The 20754-nt window shown below is 40.4% G+C and overlaps 1 protein-coding gene across 2 annotated transcripts in view; it reads left to right on the top strand.

Moving 5' to 3' along the window:
* DAPK2 (death associated protein kinase 2) overlaps positions 1–20754 on the top strand; it is a 63703-nt gene that overhangs the window by 7949 nt on the left and 35000 nt on the right. The window lies entirely within an intron of this gene.

The raw sequence follows: 20754 nt of genomic DNA, 5'->3' as shown, positions 1-20754 counted from the left end.
CGGAAAGGAAGGAGGGGGGTTTGTAGTCCAAATCAGGATAGGAGCCTAGGTTGACAATGCTGTTCCTCCATAGATATAGTACAGTGAGTTAGCACTTTCATCCAGGACATGAAGTGTTTCACCAGGTGAAAATAAAGGGAAGAATGCATGTAAAAAGATAACTAATGCAGCCACCACATTTAAGGACTGGTGAGCTGCAATATATAACATTTTTGGTTTAGATATTCTTCAAGCGAAGAGTGTAAATGTGGAGTATATATGTGCCATTTAAAGAAGAGACCTGCCTTAACACAGAATAATGTGACATCTTTATACATGTTGAAAACCACTAGTGCTTTTTCCACTTTTCCAGTCAAATTTGAGAAACCCCACTATATGTTTGTTATGTGTTTCCATTCACAAAGCATACCCAAAAATAAGTGTTTCAAAAACATTTCTTACCTTTCTAGATGTTTCTTTGGAGCAGACCTATAGACAGACTGTGTTCAAATCTAATTTACAATGGATAATGACATCTGCCAGCATAGTACATACAGGGTTAATTATGGTAAACCTTAGCCCCAGCCCATTACATATCAGGGGAAAATTTCAGAGCAAGTAAAAATGTTATACAATGTCAATGGGAGCATGTAACACATATAAAATAGATGTTATCCCAAGTAGAAATTCACTTTAAGAACCATGGAGTTCTGCAAAGTTTCACTTTAGAAAAATATTGTCTTTTTCAAGCCCTTTAAAACCTTTTTACTATTTTAGGAAATGATAAAATTTAGGTAAAGTGGTCCTTTAACCCTTTCGCTGCCACCAACGTATGGCATACGGAGGAACACAACTGCTTCCAGCTGGCCACGTCAGTGAGCCTTACATCGGTGGGTTTTACTGTTCTGCTATAAGCTCATGGTCGCTTATACTAGGACAGTTCCCTGGTAGACTAGTAGACTGTGCCCCGTAAAATAATAGCTGTCATCAGCTGCAAAGCCGCTGATGACAGCTGTTAACAAAAAATCCGGGCGGACCCCCCCTAGCATCTGCAGCCTCTCCTCCTTCCTCGAGCCCCTCCAGGCGGGGATCTGAGGAGAAAGGGCCGACGGGGGGAGCCGCTTGTCAGTAGGAGATCAGAACCACAGACTGTTACTTTCTCTTTGGCTGGCAGCTCTGTCATCTCTGTGTGGTTGAGCACTCAGGATGGCAGAGCGGGAGGATCGGTAAAATCGGTGATATTTACCGATCCTCTGTGTGCAGAACAAACACTGGAGTGATCAGCTGATCAGATCAGCTGATCACTCCAGTGCTTGTAAACAATTGGGGACATATAGTACTATGTGTCCCCAGTTAAGAATGAACAAGAAATGCTTTACATCGCTTTCTGTTCATTCATGAGTTTCTGAAGGGTTAGTAGCACTCACTATAGAGGATTCTACCCGTTTATAACTGGATGATTGTAAATATTTTACACGCTTTCCATTCATTTAGCGCTGAGGCTGCAGAAAAAAAAGATTGAGGACTCTCTGTCCTTTAAATTCTTTTTTTATTTCAAAAAAGAAATGTCAGAGGTCTGTTTAGACCCCTGATATTTCCCAAAGCCCCCCTAACTGTAAAAAAATAAATGATACAAAAATAATAAAAGAAAAACACAACCTCCCCTCCCCCACACGCACATAACATACACGTGCACCATATTGTGGTGTACCCCATGCACATGCTTGATTTTTTTAATTGATTTAAAAAAACATTAGTTTAACTGTGTGGCAGCGCATGGCAAAGCGTTGTGACACATCGCAGTGCGTTGTGATATCCAGTGTTTTGCGATTAAATGTACGCCTGTATCCTTTTATCACAACACATACACCAACACAGCGCACAAACGATTTTTAACATAAGTTGCTCATTTACCATTTTGCGTTACCTAATTTTTTTTTACTGTTTTGCCATTTAAAATTTACATGTATTTATTAATTCAATACAGTTTTATCTTTTAGATTTAGTCTTAGACTTTAGTTTTAGCTTGTGTACTGATAGTGATTTTAGTGTGCTTTTATTCATTTAACTGTGCATTTTAATCGGTTTAATATTGATTTGACAAACGTGTGCAATGATCGCAGGACCTGCACAATTAGTAGCACCATCTTTTTATTCTACCGGGCCTGTGCTTTCAGAAAATATATGGTTTGGGGAGTCTTTCACAAACGCTAGCAACACAGCAGTAGAAAATCTAAACAATGGGAAAAATTGCAAAAATGGTGTAGCCAAGTGTGTGTGTGTGTGTGTATATATATATATATATATATATATATAGTAGCTGTTTTACCTTCCATATAAATATTTGTGTCCATCCAATCCTGAGTTTTGCACAGAGCTGCATTGCCTGTCTGCAGTTAAGTTTTAAAGGATAGAAAGCTAGAGTTTTGAAAACAGAAGTCACGTTGGCACTCTAAAGCTGGCCACACACCTTACAATTATCTGCAGATTTTCTGTGGTCAGATGGAAAAGGTGCAACAGATTCCTCCATCTACACTTAACTGTGTGGATGGAGTAATCTCCACCTGGGCCAATGTGTTGCACTTTTTTCATCTGACCACAGAAAATCTGCAGATAATTGTAAGGTGTATGGGCATCTTTAATAGGGTTTGATGAACGCTACATGTGCCCTGGACTTACATCGTCCTGTATTTGTAAAGCAGGGCCCCTGTTAAAACAGCAGACTGGCTCCCGTTTGGGTTCAGTTAACCCTACGCACAGCATCAGTTCAGCAGATAGACACCCATGTACAAACAAGGCCCCAGGCAGGTTAAGTCCTTGTCTACTCAAGTCTTTATTTTGTTGGGCTAAATCTGTGTAATATTTTCTCTCGTAAAAAATGTATTTGCTATGAAGCATTTTGTTGTCAGAATAATGTGGCACCTTTTTGCCGTTATAACCATATAAGTAGTAACTCTGTATTGGTTTATTTAAACATGAATTCATTTTTATATATTACTAAGCATTAGAAAAGGGTTTCATGGAGTAACGTGTACATATGACCAGGCAATTGTTCATCAGATCTGATTGTTTAACTTTATACCTCTTGTATGCTACATGTAAAAGAGAAATACAGGAAGTGAAATGGTGTTTTAGCTTCCTCCTCGGTTCCTGGTTGAAATTGAGATATACAGTAATGGTCATACAATAATAGAGCATGAGCAATTTCATTAGTTGTTTACATGGAAATAATTTTGTGGAAGTTGAAGTCAAAATTCTTACTTATAAGGACAATTTTTGACTGATAAGATGGCATCTGGGTTCCTTAGGACATTTGGGTTCCATAGCAATGGTGGGTGTTAGTGACGACAATGGAAGGCTTGTGTGTTGCGCTCGGTTCAAAATCTATTTGGTTTGTCCGTGATATATCATCAAAACAATAGTTTATATAAGTCGATGTGGTGAAAGGTGATAATACAATTAAATGAACACAATCTATATAAAAACTAATGTGTATATACTAAATGTAGATATGTGATCACAAATGCTAATAAATTTTTCACTATATTGCACACCACACTTTTTTTTTTTTTTGTCATTTCTACTTCCACCGGTCCAAGCTTGCTCCTGTGATGGACTGCAATCTCAATACAAACTAGTAGTCCCATCACTGGAGCCATTTTTAAAAATGTATTTTATGTTTTATCCGATTAACCAATTAATCGAACTTAATAATCGGCTAACTAATCGATTTTGAAAATAATCGTTAGCTGCAGCTCTACAGACAGTATAATATAGAGGGAAGAAAAGGAGAAAAAAAATCCTAAGTGTAGTTGTTAAACAAATTTATTGAACGCAAGAAGGTTCACACTTACAGGATATTAGATGGTTCAAAACATTTAAGTGTAAAGGACACTCAACTAGTAGAATCACCGGATACGTAGGAGAGGAATCCCTTGACGCGTTTCGTCTCGTCTGGACTTCTTCAAAAAGGACGACAAAGTTAGTGACGACAAAGCCGTCACTGGAAATGCGTTCATATCTCCCATGCATATTACAACTAAAATCCCCCTCAATCATAGTAGGAAGAAGGGCATGAGAGGTAATGCGCACATACAATTTTGTCAGCAGAACTGCAGCGTGATCCCGCGCATGCTTAAGAGCGCCTGATCCAAAATGTTGCTCCTATGTACTGTATGTGCAGGATCTTACTGCCATATTTCTAAGCTCATATAGCAGAGAGCACGGTGCAGTGTTAATAGACTCCACAGAGAGAAAAAGCTGTTTCCAGTAAGGTAGTGGCGATTCTTGCAGACCAGACGCTACCATGCATGCTCTGGTAACTGCCAGCATCTTACTGATGACAGTTTGTTTCTATGGGTCTGCAGTGTCCTCAGCAATATGTTGGCATGCATGGGAGCGACCTTCCTCTCTTCCCTGCTGTCTACACCATGTTTATGCCCCTTTTATAAGCTCACCTGCATGACTCCCTTTCTCACTACTGCAACTGCATGCTTCCCTCTTTCTTGTCATCACTGAGAACCTCTACTCCCCCTGACCACAGTGCTTGACGTCCCCACTCTTACCATCCTGCCTGCACACCCCCCTCACTGTTGTTCTTGCGCACCTATTCCCCTTGCTCTTACCACCATTATCAACATCTTCAAACTGTACCCACAACAGTGCTTGTGCACGTCCCTCACTCCACTATTGTACCTGTGCCCCTCCTTGCTCTTACTACTTTGCCTGCACACTCCCTCCCACCACCACACTTGACCCCATCTTTCTTTCCCCCATCACACTCCCATATGACTGTGCCTGTATGCTCCCCCGCTGTCAACACCCTCATCACCCCTTAATCACCAATGCGCCTGCCACTACATGAACCCCTCTGCTCCTACCATCAGTCTAACCCCCAACCCCATCACCAATGCTGCCCAGTCTAGAATGGCCAACTCTTGCTAGTTTAATATATTCAGGTAGAGGTCTTTAGGTAACTGTGACCCTTTAACTTATACAGAGAGGAATACATGTAAGCGTTTACACCACCTACTTTCTTGGCTTCCATGCTAGTCCAAACAATTTAGAATTCAAATCACCAACAGAGAATAAGTGTGCTGGTCAGAATTCTGGCTTGCTTGTTTGTCCTGGTTTAGTGACTCAAGGTATTGAACCAGAAATAGCCAGGGAACTAGCATTTTTGGAAGGTGAACAAAGGCAGCTGCTTATGTCTCTAGGTAATAGGGATTACTTTTTTTTATGGTGAAGTGTCATTGTCAACGATTTCACAATGATGTCATCACAATCTTTGGTCTTTTGTTTGTTTTGTGGTTGAATTCACACAGGCAGCCTCCACCATCCTCTTAAAAGCAATCCGCAATGGAGCAGCGACTACCTAGTGTTCAGGAGGCGATACTGTTGCCTCCTGAGTGCAGGGTATTTTTTTAATCCTAATGGGGATTTTCTATTGCAAAACTGTGCTGCAACCATGGACTCATGCGGTTGCGCCCTGGTCCCATTTATTGCAGTGCTTGACAAGAGGCACCTCCTACCAGATGCAACAGGCATCAGAGGCGAGTCAATATATACAGCACTATTCAAACGCAGTGTTGACATTGCGTCAGGTGACAGTAGAACCCCAGATCAACCGCCTGGTTTTACTGTCCCCTTGCCGTCCGTGTGAAAGAGGCCTTAAGCAGGTAAAAGCTACAATTCTGTTTCCATATCTGCTTGTGGCAGTCTTGTTTTTTCTAGAAGCATACACAACACTATAGATACTCCAGAGGAACATGTTCACTGATCCTTATGCTTTGCACAAGGTTAGTGTAAAATGCAACAGTTGAATGAGTTCCTGTTTTTTTCATATCAAGGCTTTCTTTCCCGTCATTAGGATCCTCCACTCTGTCTTTGTGTATGATTCATATGGAGTATTCAAAGTACAGCAGACCACACACCGGCTTAATGGCTTATGCGAATGAGCTCTTAAGTGAAAACACCAATAAATGCCAAAATCTGAGCTGAGAAACATTCAGATGAAATGAAAACATAGGGTTTTTTTACAATGCAATATCAAGATGCATCTTGGAACTGTTGTAGTTTGAAATTGCTCTGAAGAAGTTGCTGATAATAGAAATTCCATTTTAGAGAAAATTTAAAGTGATAGTAACTGTTTGTCCTTCCACCATGAGACTGTGGCCAGAGTGATTTATAGGTGTCTGTATTACATCACATAATGTGCTTGTTGGACAAGAGAAAAGAAAAGCCAATGCCATGGCTACTGGAGGAAGGTGTGCAAGAATGTGCCAAATGCTGGAATGATTTAAGTCATGGCTGGGACTGATCTAAAGAGCCACATTTTTGACCCTTGTTCTGTCACCCCCTAATTTAGAAATGACAGAGTGAGACCTTTTCTGAGCTTGTGGTAGCAACAGGAATTTCCATGCTTACCAGTCGATTAACCTTTTTCTTTCTGCTATTCTGTTATATTCCATTCTGGTTTTCTAAATATATGTGGCTTTTGAACTAAGTTTCAGAATGAATCTTATTGATCTCATAGCAACCTGGCATTAAAGAAAATAGTGCTGGAATAATAGATTCCTACATCCGTGCTAAAGAGTGCAGGTGGACACGCCTCCCCCAACTGGCGATTTTATTCTGAAAACCTGTGACCACCACTATCAGAATACTCAAACATTGACTGGAGCAACAATTTTCCACACGACTCCTTCCACAATAGTCAGTTGAGTAATCGGCTTTTGTTGAGCCGGCATGGCCACTCACTGAGAATCAGTCATAAATCTAAAAGTCTATGGCCAGCTTAAAGAACCTGTTTTATGTTGCCCCCTTCTATGGTAAGCAGGCCATTAACCTGTTAGTAGAGTAAGGCTGATATTACATGGGAAATCTCGTAGCAGCAATTCCTCACTGCTACAAATCACTAATGTCAGCAGTTAACAGCGATTTGTAGCTAGCAACATCACTGCCTATATATTTGCTAATAGGGCCCATGTAAATGGACCGCCTGCATTAAACACAGGACAAGTTATATGAGAAGTGTAAACAACATTTTTCTTACCAGATCACTTTTTCAGTGTTTAAATGTCCCTGGATGTAGCTGCGTTTATTTGGTTTTATCGGATTAAACGAGCCCAGAATGTAGAAAATTCTTGTCTGCGTAAATGCACCTAGACTGAATGCACCTGGATGCTGCTGAACGTCTTCGTGTGCACTCAGTCATATCAAAGCATTCCATGCTTCCAGGTGCGTTTAGAAACAGCATTACACACAATTTAAAACACATTTAAAGTATGGTAAAAACAATGCCATTGTTAAACTAATAAGCACTAATAGGCAGGCCTGGCACTGTAGATGTCTTTTCTTTAAAAAGCTCAGCAGAGGAATAATGTTTATGGACTAATACCACTGACATTTCAGAATACTATTATGTTGAGTGTGGAATGAGTGAAGACTGCATTTTTCGGGGCTTGTTCACACGATGTCCAGATTCTGTCCAGACCAGAACAGTTAGCTCCTGGACCAAAAACGCACCCCAATGTATCCCTGTGTGATTTCTGGGCTACAGTTCACAGCTTTTGCGGAATGCGCAAAACATGTCCGAACACATTGGACTGGACCTGAAAGCCCATTTTAAGCTAACAAAAAAACCCAGAATGCGGCAAAATTGCAGTAAAATGCAATACACTGCGTTTGCAGATCTGCTCCAGATCTGGTCTGGACATGGTGTGAACATAGGCTCAATCAGCAGCCAAACAGTACTCACAGGCTCCATTACCACAACACACAACAAATGATTGGTCTGCAGCCTCGAATCATGGGCATACATGTTCCTGTAAGCTTAAGTTATCACTATGTTGGGCATTCTTACTAGCCAGTAGGAACATATCGGAAGGGATGGGGCCAGCACACAATGCTATAAGCAAGTGTCAAATTATGCTGGTTACATTCAGGCCACTCAGAACATCATCAAAATGTTATTTGACCAGGACTGCTCCTACAGTTGCATATACCTGGTAGATATTGATAAAACTTGCAACTAGGGACAGCCCGAAATTTAGACACAAAGCATACAAAGCATGCTGTTTCAAAGTTATACTCTTGACCAAAATTGTCTCATATATTAGACTAGATGGTTTTAGGCGGTGTCAGAAAAGTCTAGGGGATACTGGAGTTTGTGTAGGATGTCAGCAGACAAATTAAGTCCAAGCATCCCAGAGAAGCTCAAACTAACATTAAAAACACATAAAATTACCAATAAAAAGTTAAAAAATACTTACCTTAGAACTTGTGGCATCACTGGGCCATATGCCAAGATCCTGGAAAAGCTGAACATCCCAAATCTTGTGAAAATTTGCTCCAGCAAGAGTAAATTTTTGCAAGATTTAGGATCTTCCCCTCAACATGAATGGGCTTACCACAAGAGACAATGATGTTCAAAATAACATGTTAACACACGCACAGTAAAGCACCACAACAATGTAAATATGGCCCAATAAAAGGGTTGAAATACCTAACCTAAATGCTGCTCCAGCCTAGACCTTTTCTCACATGCTTCTTTTTGTTGAAGTAAAAGTTAAAGGAGAACTATGAGGTGAGTGAAAATCACTCATCCTCATAGTTCGAACCAACATGTGACAATGAAACTGTCACACGTTGGCTCTATAGATCGGGAAGTGAGCGAACACATGAACACATACCATCGCTCGCTCACTTCTCAATCATGTCCCTGCAGAGACTCCCTGCTAACTGGAGGAACGGACGGGGGAGGGGGCGGGTACTGCTGGCTCTGCCTCTAGATAGGCAGAGCCAGCTGTCAATCACGCAGCTGGGTGGATCTCGACAGCTGTAGCTCACGATATACTGAGCTTTGGGTCATGGGAGGATGCTAGTATATGTCTTAGGAGAACTATGGAGAAAAACACTTACCCCGTAGTTCTCTTTTAAGCTAGTCTGAAGTGCCCTTCATTACAGTTCAAAGGATCAAATGACTAGGTTTATGGTTATATTATTGTTAGAATGTAGGTGCTCCCTTGCAGGAAGGCTTACATTCTATGGATAACAGACTAATTATGCATATCGTGATATGACTAGGGTGTAGTGCACTTAAGGCCCCATTCACACCAAGGCGGCATCGTTTTTGTGCGTTTGTACGTGCGGGTTCAGCATGCGGTTTTTACACGTTTATGTGTATTTGACACAGTTTTACGTGCATGAAAACGCCTGCACATGAAGACGTGTGTTTTGACTGGCAGCTCAAGAAACATTGCGGTCAATGGACGAACATGCATACAGACGCACAAAAACGTGCATAAAAATGTGCAACATGCTTCTGCTGCGTGTTTCCTCGCATTTCCATTAAAGTCTATGGGCGGAAAACGAGCTTGAAACTGGCAACAAAAAAAAGCGAATGTACTTTTTTCTGCGTTTGGCATTTTCCTGCTCAGGTGTGAACCGGGGCCCTTGAAAATCAAGGGATTTCTTGTGTTGGGCGTTTTTCTACTGCTCAAAAACGCCTAGGTGTGAACCAGGCCATATTCTTTGATATTTAAGAAGTTTATGGTTATGAGCAGCAGCGGCGAGAATCTGGAGCAGCCTTTACTCCAAAAATGTTATGTCAGCCCTTCTTTATCAATGCAACAAAGACAACTAATATGACTTAACAATAACATCTTTAAGTATTATAGCAGCCATTCCAAGGTCTGATGCTTGCTATTTTCTGAGATGCATATACGTTGCTATACATCTGGGCATTCTGGGTTGTTGTTTTTTTTATTAATCTACACCTCAGATACATTATCTGGCATTATTTATCAGATATATGTTTCTATAGCACAACATGCATGGTTACTAGTATGCAAAATAGCATTGATCACAAAATGATGTGTGACTCAACAAAACACATTATTTATTGTATTCATATACATTTTGTTAAATGGAATATGGCTGGACTAGTGTGTCCTTTTTAGTAAGGAAAGAGGAAATCATGGTCATGATCTTTTGGCAAGTCTTATTTATTTATTTATTGTGTACTTGGATTGAATTGGAATGGCTAAAACATGAACAAACCTGGCACCAAGTATTAGGCTTTATCACAGTTGGCATAACGCTGTGACATTATCTTTTTTTAAGTTGCTGTACTTTGCCAGTTGGCTTATTTAAACACCAGGCTTATGGTGACCTGTGGTTTTGGTCGCAATGGGAGGATTTTAGATGCACATATCTTCAGCAGTTTTTATTTTTTACAACAACAACCTCATTAAAATAAGTGTTTTTAGCAGGGAACCCAGCTGTTTTAAGATTTGTTTCTGATTGTCTCTCTGCAATTGTAATTTTGCATGGCCTTTTCATTTTGTGGTCCATAACCATGTCACCATCTTTACATATTACAAAGATTGCTAAATGTTTCATACATCTATGTTTTGGGGGTTCTGCGCTTCTAGGCATGAATGCTATGCCTGCAGTGTGCTCTGCACTTCTCGAAGTCCCAAACTCAGCATTGTGAATCCGTTAAGGCATTCCTCATCTCTGTATAAGTGCTGATGCCGTGTCCAAGGCAGACACCTGATAAGGCTGCCATGCTCAGCTTGTCTAACCTACATACCACTCATAGCACTGCTACTATATTAAGATAGCTATAATCCTTTTGGGAATTGGAAATGTGTTACTAACTAAACACTGTAGTAACCATTTTGTCATCAGAGTCAATAAACTGCTTCCTGGCAAAGAGTATGTGATTTTGTCTCTTTTACCTAATTGGAAATGAACAACTGCTGCATATTTATACACCAGAAAGATATGAGAGTGTGTTTTTTGGCAGGGACAAGGGGACAGTCAAGGGGCACGTTATTTCCACACCATGTATATAGCCTCGCTATAGAGGTCAGAGACAAGGGAGAGGTAATCTTATCATATGCTGTAATTAACTGCCTGGGAGAGCACTCATCACCAGAAAATGTTTGGTCTAAATAAAAAGCTGGATATTATTAAAAAAAAAAGTGGAATCACCAAATACAATGAATTAACCTAACTAATAAACTAATTACAACTACTTTGTTTGCAGTAGTAAAGTTGCTAATATAGAAATGGTTTGTCCATGTACAGCCCTATATAGAATAATTTTATTAGAACAATCATCTAATAAAGATGGAAAACACACCAATAATTTTTTGCAATGGAGCCTGCAAAGCATTGCAACTTAGATCAGATGATATAGGTTCCTGCAGATTATTCCCCCACCTCCAGGTCCGTACAGAGGTACAGACCTTCTGCTATGGGGCTGGAGGAAGTACTCAATGGACTACAAGTGCAGTAACCTCACCACACTTGTGCTCCATTGAGATATATGAGCCCTGCGTTCCGGTCTGATGCGGTCAGAACAAATGGTGCATGCAGCATTTTTCAGACTGCACAGGACCGGAACGCATCAGTGAGCTGGCCAGGATGCGATCCAGCTCCTAATCGGGCCGGAATGCAGTGGGGCTGGTGTGAATTAGCCCTTATAGTCAGATCTTGTGGATGGATCTGTGAACGGATAGCGGAGACACACACAGCCGCGCTGAATTCAAAATTAAACTGCCCGCTGGGATTTATAGATAACATAAAAATATTTTTTTCATAGTTAGAATTTTTTACCATTACAAGCTAAGGGGCCATTCATTTCCATTTTAACTGTTATCACATACAAGAATAGTTTTATCAAAATATCTAAATATACATTTTATTTTATATGATCAAAGGCTTTAGAGATATATGCCTAAAGGTGACTTGATTAACATATAGCCTTAGATCTGCAAATAGTATGGAATGGGATGGGGCTATACATAGTGGTATATTTAAATGATGGATATAAATAAAATGCATTAAAATGTTTCAGTGAAAGATCAAATAGAATCCAGCTGTGGAATTTGGCCATATTAATGCACACGTCCACATGCTAACATCAGATCTTTACTGATTTATTGACCTATATTTAGTTTACCTCCTAGATGTCACACGCTGGTTTGTTCCTGTAGGAGCAGGGATGGCAGCTTGTGTGATGTGCATTACAAAATCAAAGGAGATTTGCAGACTTTTCAGTGAGATGACAAAGACTAATGATGGCATGTACTAACTATAATAACCAATGATTCAACTGAGCTCTGATTGGCTGTTATGGCAATTTGTACATCAAAGAATTCTTTGATATACCTTAAGAGTCATTTCAAATATAAGTATTAATATAGCTTAGATTTTTATAGCGCTTTTCTCCCTGGGCACTCAAGCCACTTTTATCTGCTGTTGGAGCAGATGGTGGGGCAGCCATCTTGGGCACACTCATAGAATATCATCCGTGGATACTCTGCATATACTACATATTAGACATGAGTCAATTAACCTACCAGCATGTCTTTGGGGTGTGGAAGGAAGCTAGAGTACGCTGAGAAAACCCACACAAGCACAGGGAGAATATGCGAACTCCATGCAAATAGTGTCCTGACCAGGGCTCGAACTGAGGACACCAGATGTGTTATTCAACTGTAAGCTGCCTATCCATTACATCCGCTATACAGGGAAAAATCGCCTACCTTTTTACTATTTTAAAGTAAAAAGCTCACGTCCCGCTGCGCCCACAGGACGCATAAGCCACGCCCACCGCACGCTGCTCCCGCCGTGCCGACAGGACGCCGAAGCCACGCCCACCGCTGAAGCCACGCACGCCGCTGCTCTCCTCCTCGACGCGATCTCCCTCACTCGTTGCTGACCCGCCGACAATCGAGGTCAATGGTGGTAGTCCGGCGCGGGGCGACAACCGGGCGGCGCGGGGGACCGTCCCGGCCTAAAGCCGCGTAAGGGGCCCCGAAATTTCTGAAGGCTGCCCTGACCAGGGCAGTCACTTCTGAAGGAGGGTGATTAATACAAAATTAGAGGACAGGGAGAAATTGTCTGCTGCCAGTAGCAGCCATGCAGATATTGGATCTGTTCTGTTGTATGCACTGACAGGATGAATAAAACATGGAATCAGGTTGGTTGCATTGGTCAGCAGCTGCACCTTTGCATATATCTTACCTTAGTGGTTATAGTTATTAGCTGCTATAAAGGGAATTTAGTACATGCATTATTTTATCATAGAGAATACTCCTTGCACCTTCTTACAGCTTACTCCACCAGCCAGACATTTTCCTGGTCGTTGTGTGGACTGCAAGCACGTCCTCTATTGGTGTTTGTAGCTTTCTTTTTATACCCGTCACTCTGCCAGGAACCGAGATGGGCTGATATAGAAATAGGTCACAGAAGGAATGAAACAATGTATGCTGCTCCTCTGCATTTTTCTACTGTTTGTACATAACCTCTAAGGTTAGTGCGTTCCTGTGTAATGGTTGGTTGGTTTTTAAATATATTATTCTTTACTCTTTTGAGAAAATTGATCCAGGTTTGAGATTTTTTTCAGCGATCTTTATATATTGGTTGTGTTTTTTCACCAATGACATGTGTTTGGTTTTCCTTGAGATGCCTAAGATACCACACCTCCAGACTACCTACAATGATGCTCATCCTTGGGATTCATCAGCCTCTAAAAGTGCACTTTTCCCAGGCTTCTAGGTTAATTCATTTCAGTTTAAAAGTAGAGCACCTTATTTTTACCAAAGATTGTTGAAAAGAGATGGAAACAATAAACTGTTAATAGCTACTAGAGACTGAAGTTCAGAAACACTGCATGGGGCTACATGTTTAGACTGGATTTGGATTACAATGCTAGATGGAGATGTGCTGCTTACCTGTTTGTGTACTTTATGATTGCATTGAAACCCCTTCAGAACCTGGTGTGAGAATGTTAGATTTGTCCTGAATCTGCTTGAATTCCATTTCCATAGTTCCATTTTAAAGAGGAAGTCCTTGCAAACACCAGTTTTACCTGCCAAGGCATTTATCACATACTACTAGCCAGGTATATCCTGATTCAACATTGTTAAACCTTCGCCTCCAGCCATTGACCAATGAATCAACATCACTCCATCTGTCCAAGTAGCTAGCAGTGAAGTTGAACCAGTTAATTTCCCAAAAAATAAGCTTATAAAACATATAAAAACCCGAAAGGATCTGTTAAAATTGCCAGATTCTGATCCTGATTTAGTAAATGATTTATAGTAATAAACTATTTCAAATGCAGATACTAGAGGGGGGTGTGAAAATGGATGGAGATAATGCAAAAAAGAAAAGCAAAGTATAGCAAAGATATATAAATGTAGTTTATCATACTTCAGATGACAGCAACAGTTACTGTAAAGGAGACTGGTAGCACTCAGTAGAGGACATGAGACCTACTGCCCACCTACTGCTCCTGTAAAGGTGTCTGTCTGCTTATTCTTTAAGGGATTACATAGGCCTCAATTGAAAGTAAACAGATCAAGCTTTCCGACTGCTGCATTAGGGCCTATTCACAAATAATTTTGTTTCATCATGTTTGTTACGATGATTCGTTTTCGGAATGATTCATTATTTTTGAGAAATTAGTTATTCATTATGCTGAATTGATTCGTCATTTCGGAAGGAAGGTTGTTGTTTATTGTTATGTATAATTCGTTATTTTGGAAGACCTCCATCATAAAAGGAATCTCAGCTTATTTCACTGATCTAAATAACTTTTTTTTTTTAATACATCTCTATTTGTCAAATAGTGTTTTATTGATACAAGAAAAATGTTCAACCTTTAACGAAAAGCCCAAACATTGCATCATGACATCCCAATGAAACAAATGAATCCAAATGAATTAGTTGTTTTCAATATGATTTCTTTCAGATTCATTGAATTACGTTACCATTGTTATTCGGAGATTCGGATCTATCCGAATCTCCCAATAACACAAATTCCTCTGAATTTTGATTTGTAATGAATCGAATCGCACATGTCTAGGAGCAAAACAACTGACTGACTGAATAATCACAAGAGACAGCTATAGAGTGCAGGGTTTGGCATGCAACAGATCACTGACATTCATGCCTGACATAAATCTGTAGCATTCCAAAGGAGATCCATCCTTTCAATGAACATGGATCAAATTATACAATATTTCATTTTTCAAGAAATATCTCTGGAGCTACAGGGTTAGTTGCTTATTTTACATTTCAGAATCAGTTCATCATTCATATATTAAGATGACTACCTAAATCCCTAATCTATTAAATCTTGTAAAGAAGTATTTAGTAAACTTCTGTTTAGAAGATCTCATAGTTTTAGGATAATACATTTCTTTTTTCTTGTTGTATCCTTCTAAATGTTGTTAAAACATAACTGATTACTAGAATTTGCTATTAAAAACTGTGATTTTTGAACAGTTTGAATTCCTTTTACTTCATGTTTCTTTTTGAAAAAAGCTAAATGGAGGGCAAAGAAACCTTCACTGCAATAGTGGTGTGGTTGCATAAAAAGTGCAATAAATAAGGCATGAAATAAAGTAGGTCAGATTCATAAAGCTGTTTTGTCCTTGCTCATATCTCAGCTTATGCTGAGAATTTGAACAAAATAAGGCATGGAAGATATTTCTTCATAAAATATAAAGATATTATTTTCTATGAGGCAGTATTAAACAGCCTGTCGTTTCATATCTGCTGATCATGTGAACTTATAATAAAATGCATGTTTTATGTCATACATATGGTACAATTTCAGTCATTGTGTGCTTGTTTTTTAAATTCTACTAAGCGAATCACGGATGAAAGGTTGAAACAAAGAGCAGTAATTGGAAAAGGTGCAACAGATTCCTCTTAATTCCACACTTAACTGTGTGGATGGAGTAATCTCCACCTGGGCCAAACTGTTGCACTTTTTCCATCTGACCACAGAAAATCTGCAGATAATTGTAAGGTGTATGGGCACCTTAAGACAATTGTTCGGCTGTTTTGCTACATACACAGCTGAAGAATGTGTATGGTGATGTAATTACTGACGTGAGCAATGTCAAGCACTGGGTAAAGAAGTTTAAAAAGGGAGAAACTGAAATCATTGACAAGGCATTGAATGGTGGCATTCAAGCTCTCCTTGTCCAAAGGAATTCACATCTACCAGATCACCACAAAAGTCATGATGATCATTTTCTGGGATGACATAGGAAATGAATACTCATTTCCTGTGCTCATCAGCTCCATCTAGTGACCATAATGCGGTATTACAAGATGACATTCGAAAATACATTCGACTTATAAAGGAATTATAGCAAGAACGTTCACTTTGTGCATCCATTCACACAGAATGAATATTCAGGACCAATGGCTCTGTGAATTGTTTATAAATAGACATCTGGATCTCCTCCTTAGAGACAACCTTTTGTTTAGCATCAACCCATTAAATGAAAAGTTTCAAATTTAATTAAACATTGGGCAAAACTGTGTCAGCCTGCATAAAGAGACAACTAAGTCATGTGTTTTTGGCCGGATTTACACTTTTGTGTTGCGCTAACAACACATCTTACTGCACGGCAAAGCACAAATTGCGGTACAACTTGCAACCACAGACCTGCTTTTCAGCACATCATGATGCACAGATGTAAACAACCTGCAAGTTGTAGTGTGTGGGACAGAACGCGGTGCAGGTGCTTTAATGAAAAATTAGGAGAGTTGTCCTGTGTCACAGCGCTCTTCGCTTCAGGGGGGGCCCTTGTATCAACCCCTATATTAACCACCACAATAGTCACCTCACCAGCCCAGGACCACCAGCATTACCTCAAAACTGCCACTACCAAAGCATATTCACCATAAAGATATTGGGCATCCATACAACTTTTGGACATCATTTTTTCTCCACTAAGTGAACTTTTCCATCCGGTACTCTACCCCACAACACCAAAGTTTCCTAGATCATCATCCCAACCCTCCGTCGATGACATCACGCCACCACTTACTTTGCGGTGAGTTACTACATATCACACATCTGATTTACGGTTTGTGATTACTCAATTCCTTTATGTGCTTTGTTTCCCAATCGGATTGCCTCTGCTGTCATTCGGACAACAGGATACCAGTCACTCCTTGATCCATCCATATCCTGTCATCTTCCCATTTTGGGGTGACGCTTTACTCCCCCACGATTTTCTGTTTCTTCTGAGGACACTCAGCAGCTGCCAAACTTTTGGAAATTTTTTCTTCCTCCACCTCATAAACAAACACCTAGGACTCCAGGATCGCCACTCTCACCTGGATCTAACCTTGCCTTTGCGCCTCCCCCTAACACCGCATCATTCATCATCCACTCATCAGGCCCCTACTACACGTAGACCCCTACCTCTTAGACAGGTTTAACTCAGTTGTGGCGCTTCCTTCCCTACCTTTTGTTGTGCAGGTGCATTAAAAGTCCCTTGGTGGTGTATTGGCAGCCCCTTCAAAATAAAAGGTTTGCGTTACCACAATACATGTTCACATAAGCACAAAGGTCTGCAACCAGCATTTAGTTATTAGTGCTAGAGCACTGCTCAAAAGCCGATATCTGCATACAGACAGCATTGCTTGCAGACAATCAGTCAGCAAGTGCAAAGAATGTTAAAAAAAACACGCAAACTAAAAGCAGTGACTACTTACACAGCAGCATACCATAAGTGCGCAGATATTACTTGTTTCTATAATGAAGACAAAGAAAAGTCAGGAGAAATAAACTGTATGTAGGTGTTGTATAGACAACAACAAAGCTCAAGAAATGATTCACCACAGGTGTTGACCCGTGTGTGGCATTTGTTCACCTACGAAATACACTCAACTCAGGTACAAATATTACATTCTCAGCTACTCATTGGAAAGTGTTGAGAGGTACTCAGCCTAAAATACCTGATGAAGGTGACAAAGTATTGTCAAAGCTACAGGAGAAACAAAAACAAAAAACTGCTGTGATTCCAAAGATCTGTTTGTTTTCTTAGTGGAGGTCGATTTAGATAGTTTAGTAACACACTTTGCAGATGGGCCGTGATGGGATAGTGTGGCTTCACATGTATTAGCAAATGCATGCAACAAAAACCTGGGGAATTTTCATATTATTTAAGACATGACACTAATGCCATAACTGGTAAGGAGAAGGTAAATATAACACAATATTCAAACTAATTATCCACTCTGAATCCAGGGGAATCTCCCAGAGATTGTTTGAGAAACCCCCCAGTTCCTGAGCCATCTTCAGTAGTTTAGCAGCTGGTTAGTAAAGTGAAGAAACCTTCTAAATGTCAGGACTATATTTTCATTTGACATGGCTAAAAGTGGTTTATTGTTTCATAATCCTGGGAACAAATGATGATATAATTACATTTTGCTTCCATTTTTAGGCTACGTTCACACTGTTGTTGGAGCAGCATTCTGCCTATGGTTGGAGCACATTTGTGCCAGACTCCCAATGTCTCATCCAAGGTTTGGACTGCTGGGCCACAATGCCCTGTCCATCAACTACAAAATGTCTTCAGTACCAATAAGCTTTATGCTTTTGGCTTGCTTTTTGACTTGTGGTTTGGGTGCTCAACATAGAAGAAGTCAGCAATGGCAGCTTCCATATTTTCTTAGCACAGTTTTCAAGCAGTTTCTCTAGCATCTGCCAGAAACGGAAGGAAAGGGTTTCAATGGATCGACCCTTCAAGAATAAACCCCATTTATTGCGCATGCTTGTTGTGAGGTATTTTTTTACATTATCATCATTTTAAAATTCCACTGTCCTCTTTTGCCCTGGTTGGCCAGAATCTACATATTTCAGGGTGAGGCCTGTACATGGGAAGAACATGCATGGATTCTTAAATTTTACATTTATCATGCTGAATGTTCACATGTTCACCATTTTGTGTACTGGTAGCTTTTTACAGCCTCTCTTTGAATAGAATAGGCCTGTAGATGGTGATCAGTGACAGCAATATCTTCAAAACTCCCAGAACTTCCTTTCCATACCTTGCATTCCAACCTCTATAAGCATAAAAACACAAAGATCATTGATATCAATGCCTGCATGATCATGTTCCATTTGAAAAGCAATATGTGAAAAACATCATAATAGTTGTGTTGATCATTGCATTCAATCAATACAGGTGCATAATTATGAATAATTGGGCACCAAAGCAAAATTTTAATGGGGACCCCTAGCTAACTCTCTCTTTAGTAGCTGTAGTGTCCAATATTACAAAATGTGTCATTGATCTTAACATAAAGTATGGCTAAATCAAGGAAAGGCAGAGGCAGCAGAAGAGCTGTCAGCATAGTTCAGTATACTGCTAGGGTCTGGTGCTTTAAAGTTATATTTACAGTTTCCAGTTATAGTTTCAGTAGCAATAACAATAACTAGGGATGCACCGATACCGTTTTTTTGGTATCGAATACGAATATTTTTTTCCCGGTACTCACCGATACCGAGTACCGATACCGATGCTGTGTGCCCTGATTATCAGGAAGTCAGGCAGCGGATTATGAATCGCTGCACAGCTTCCTGACTGCCTGGGAAGCCGGTGTTCTATCTAAAGAACACCAGCTTCACTTGCCGAGGCTGCCTGGCTTCCTGACCAATCAGGAAGGCGGGCAGAGGGTCATGAGGTGCGGTCCGGCTTCCTGATTAGTCAGGAAGCTAGGCTGCCTAGCAAAAAGTGAGGCCAGCTTCCTAGCCAATCAGGAAGTCGGGCGGCATGTCATGATCCACCTCCCGGCTTCCTGATTGGCTAGGAAGCCGGCTGCACTTGTTGCTAGGCAGCATGGCTTTCTGACCGATCAGGAAGCCGGGAGGCGAGTCATGATGTACCACCGGCTTCCTGATTGGTTAGGAAGCCAGGCTGCATACCAGCAAGTGAAGCTGGCTTCCTAGCCAATCAGGAAGTAGGGCGGCACGTCATGACCTGCCTCCCAGCTTCCTGATTGGCTAGGAAGCCGGATTCAATTGTTCATAGGCAGCCTGGCTTCCTAATCAATCATGAAGCCGGGAGGCGGGTCATAACCCACTGCCCGGCTTCCTGATTGGAAAGAAAGCCAGCTCCATGCTCCCTCTGCACTGCTGGTCAGAAATAAATCTCCCTCTGACTGGAAGTTCTGGTATCGGAGGTAAGTATCGGAGCATTTGAACGAGTACTCGCCCAGATACTCTGTATCGGCACCGATACTAGTATCGGTATCGGTGCATCCCTAATAATAACTATAATAATATTTTACATTATGATAAAATGATCAATGCTGTTGTAAACAATTATTCTATAACCATAATGCAAACGTCTTTAAAGCTCTATTTTACAAAGTTATTCACTAAAGGGTAAAGAAAGAAGGCAGGAGAACTGAACAATCTAGGACAACATAGCTGAACTGGAAAGTGAGCTAAATTGGAGAATGTTTTCAAATCAGCTGTTTTGTCCTAGATTGTTCACTTCCCCTGCCTTCTCCAAACTCTTCACCCTTTTGTGAATGACCCTGTTAGTTTTTTGGGTTTGTTTTAGGATACATCACAAATCACATTAATTACCTGTGATTGTGTATATCCCACCTCTTCTGTGCTTCTGCTTCATGACAAAATCCTCTCTTTATGCCACCATTTACACCCAGAGCTACTATCTTCCGATGCTCTGATGGTTCACTTCAATGACTATCAGTGTGATAAAAGTACACCACTCAGCCACCTTTAGGAATGTTTAGGCAAACTGAAGTCATTACCAAACAAAATTTCCCCAAACAAGGAGATCCCACCACTACTTCAAATGTACCACAGTCTGAGTAACAAATGCGTATTTATTTGCTAATTTTAAATATCTAAATGTAAACATTTATCACATATCTATCGAATACATCAAATACAAAAAAACATACAAAAAA

Source organism: Nanorana parkeri, unplaced genomic scaffold (genome assembly GCF_000935625.1).
Source record: "Nanorana parkeri isolate BGI_ZX_2015 unplaced genomic scaffold, ASM93562v1 scaffold97, whole genome shotgun sequence".
Lineage (NCBI taxonomy): Eukaryota > Metazoa > Chordata > Amphibia > Anura > Dicroglossidae > Nanorana > Nanorana parkeri.
This window is presented reverse-complemented; position numbering and strand designations above follow the sequence as displayed.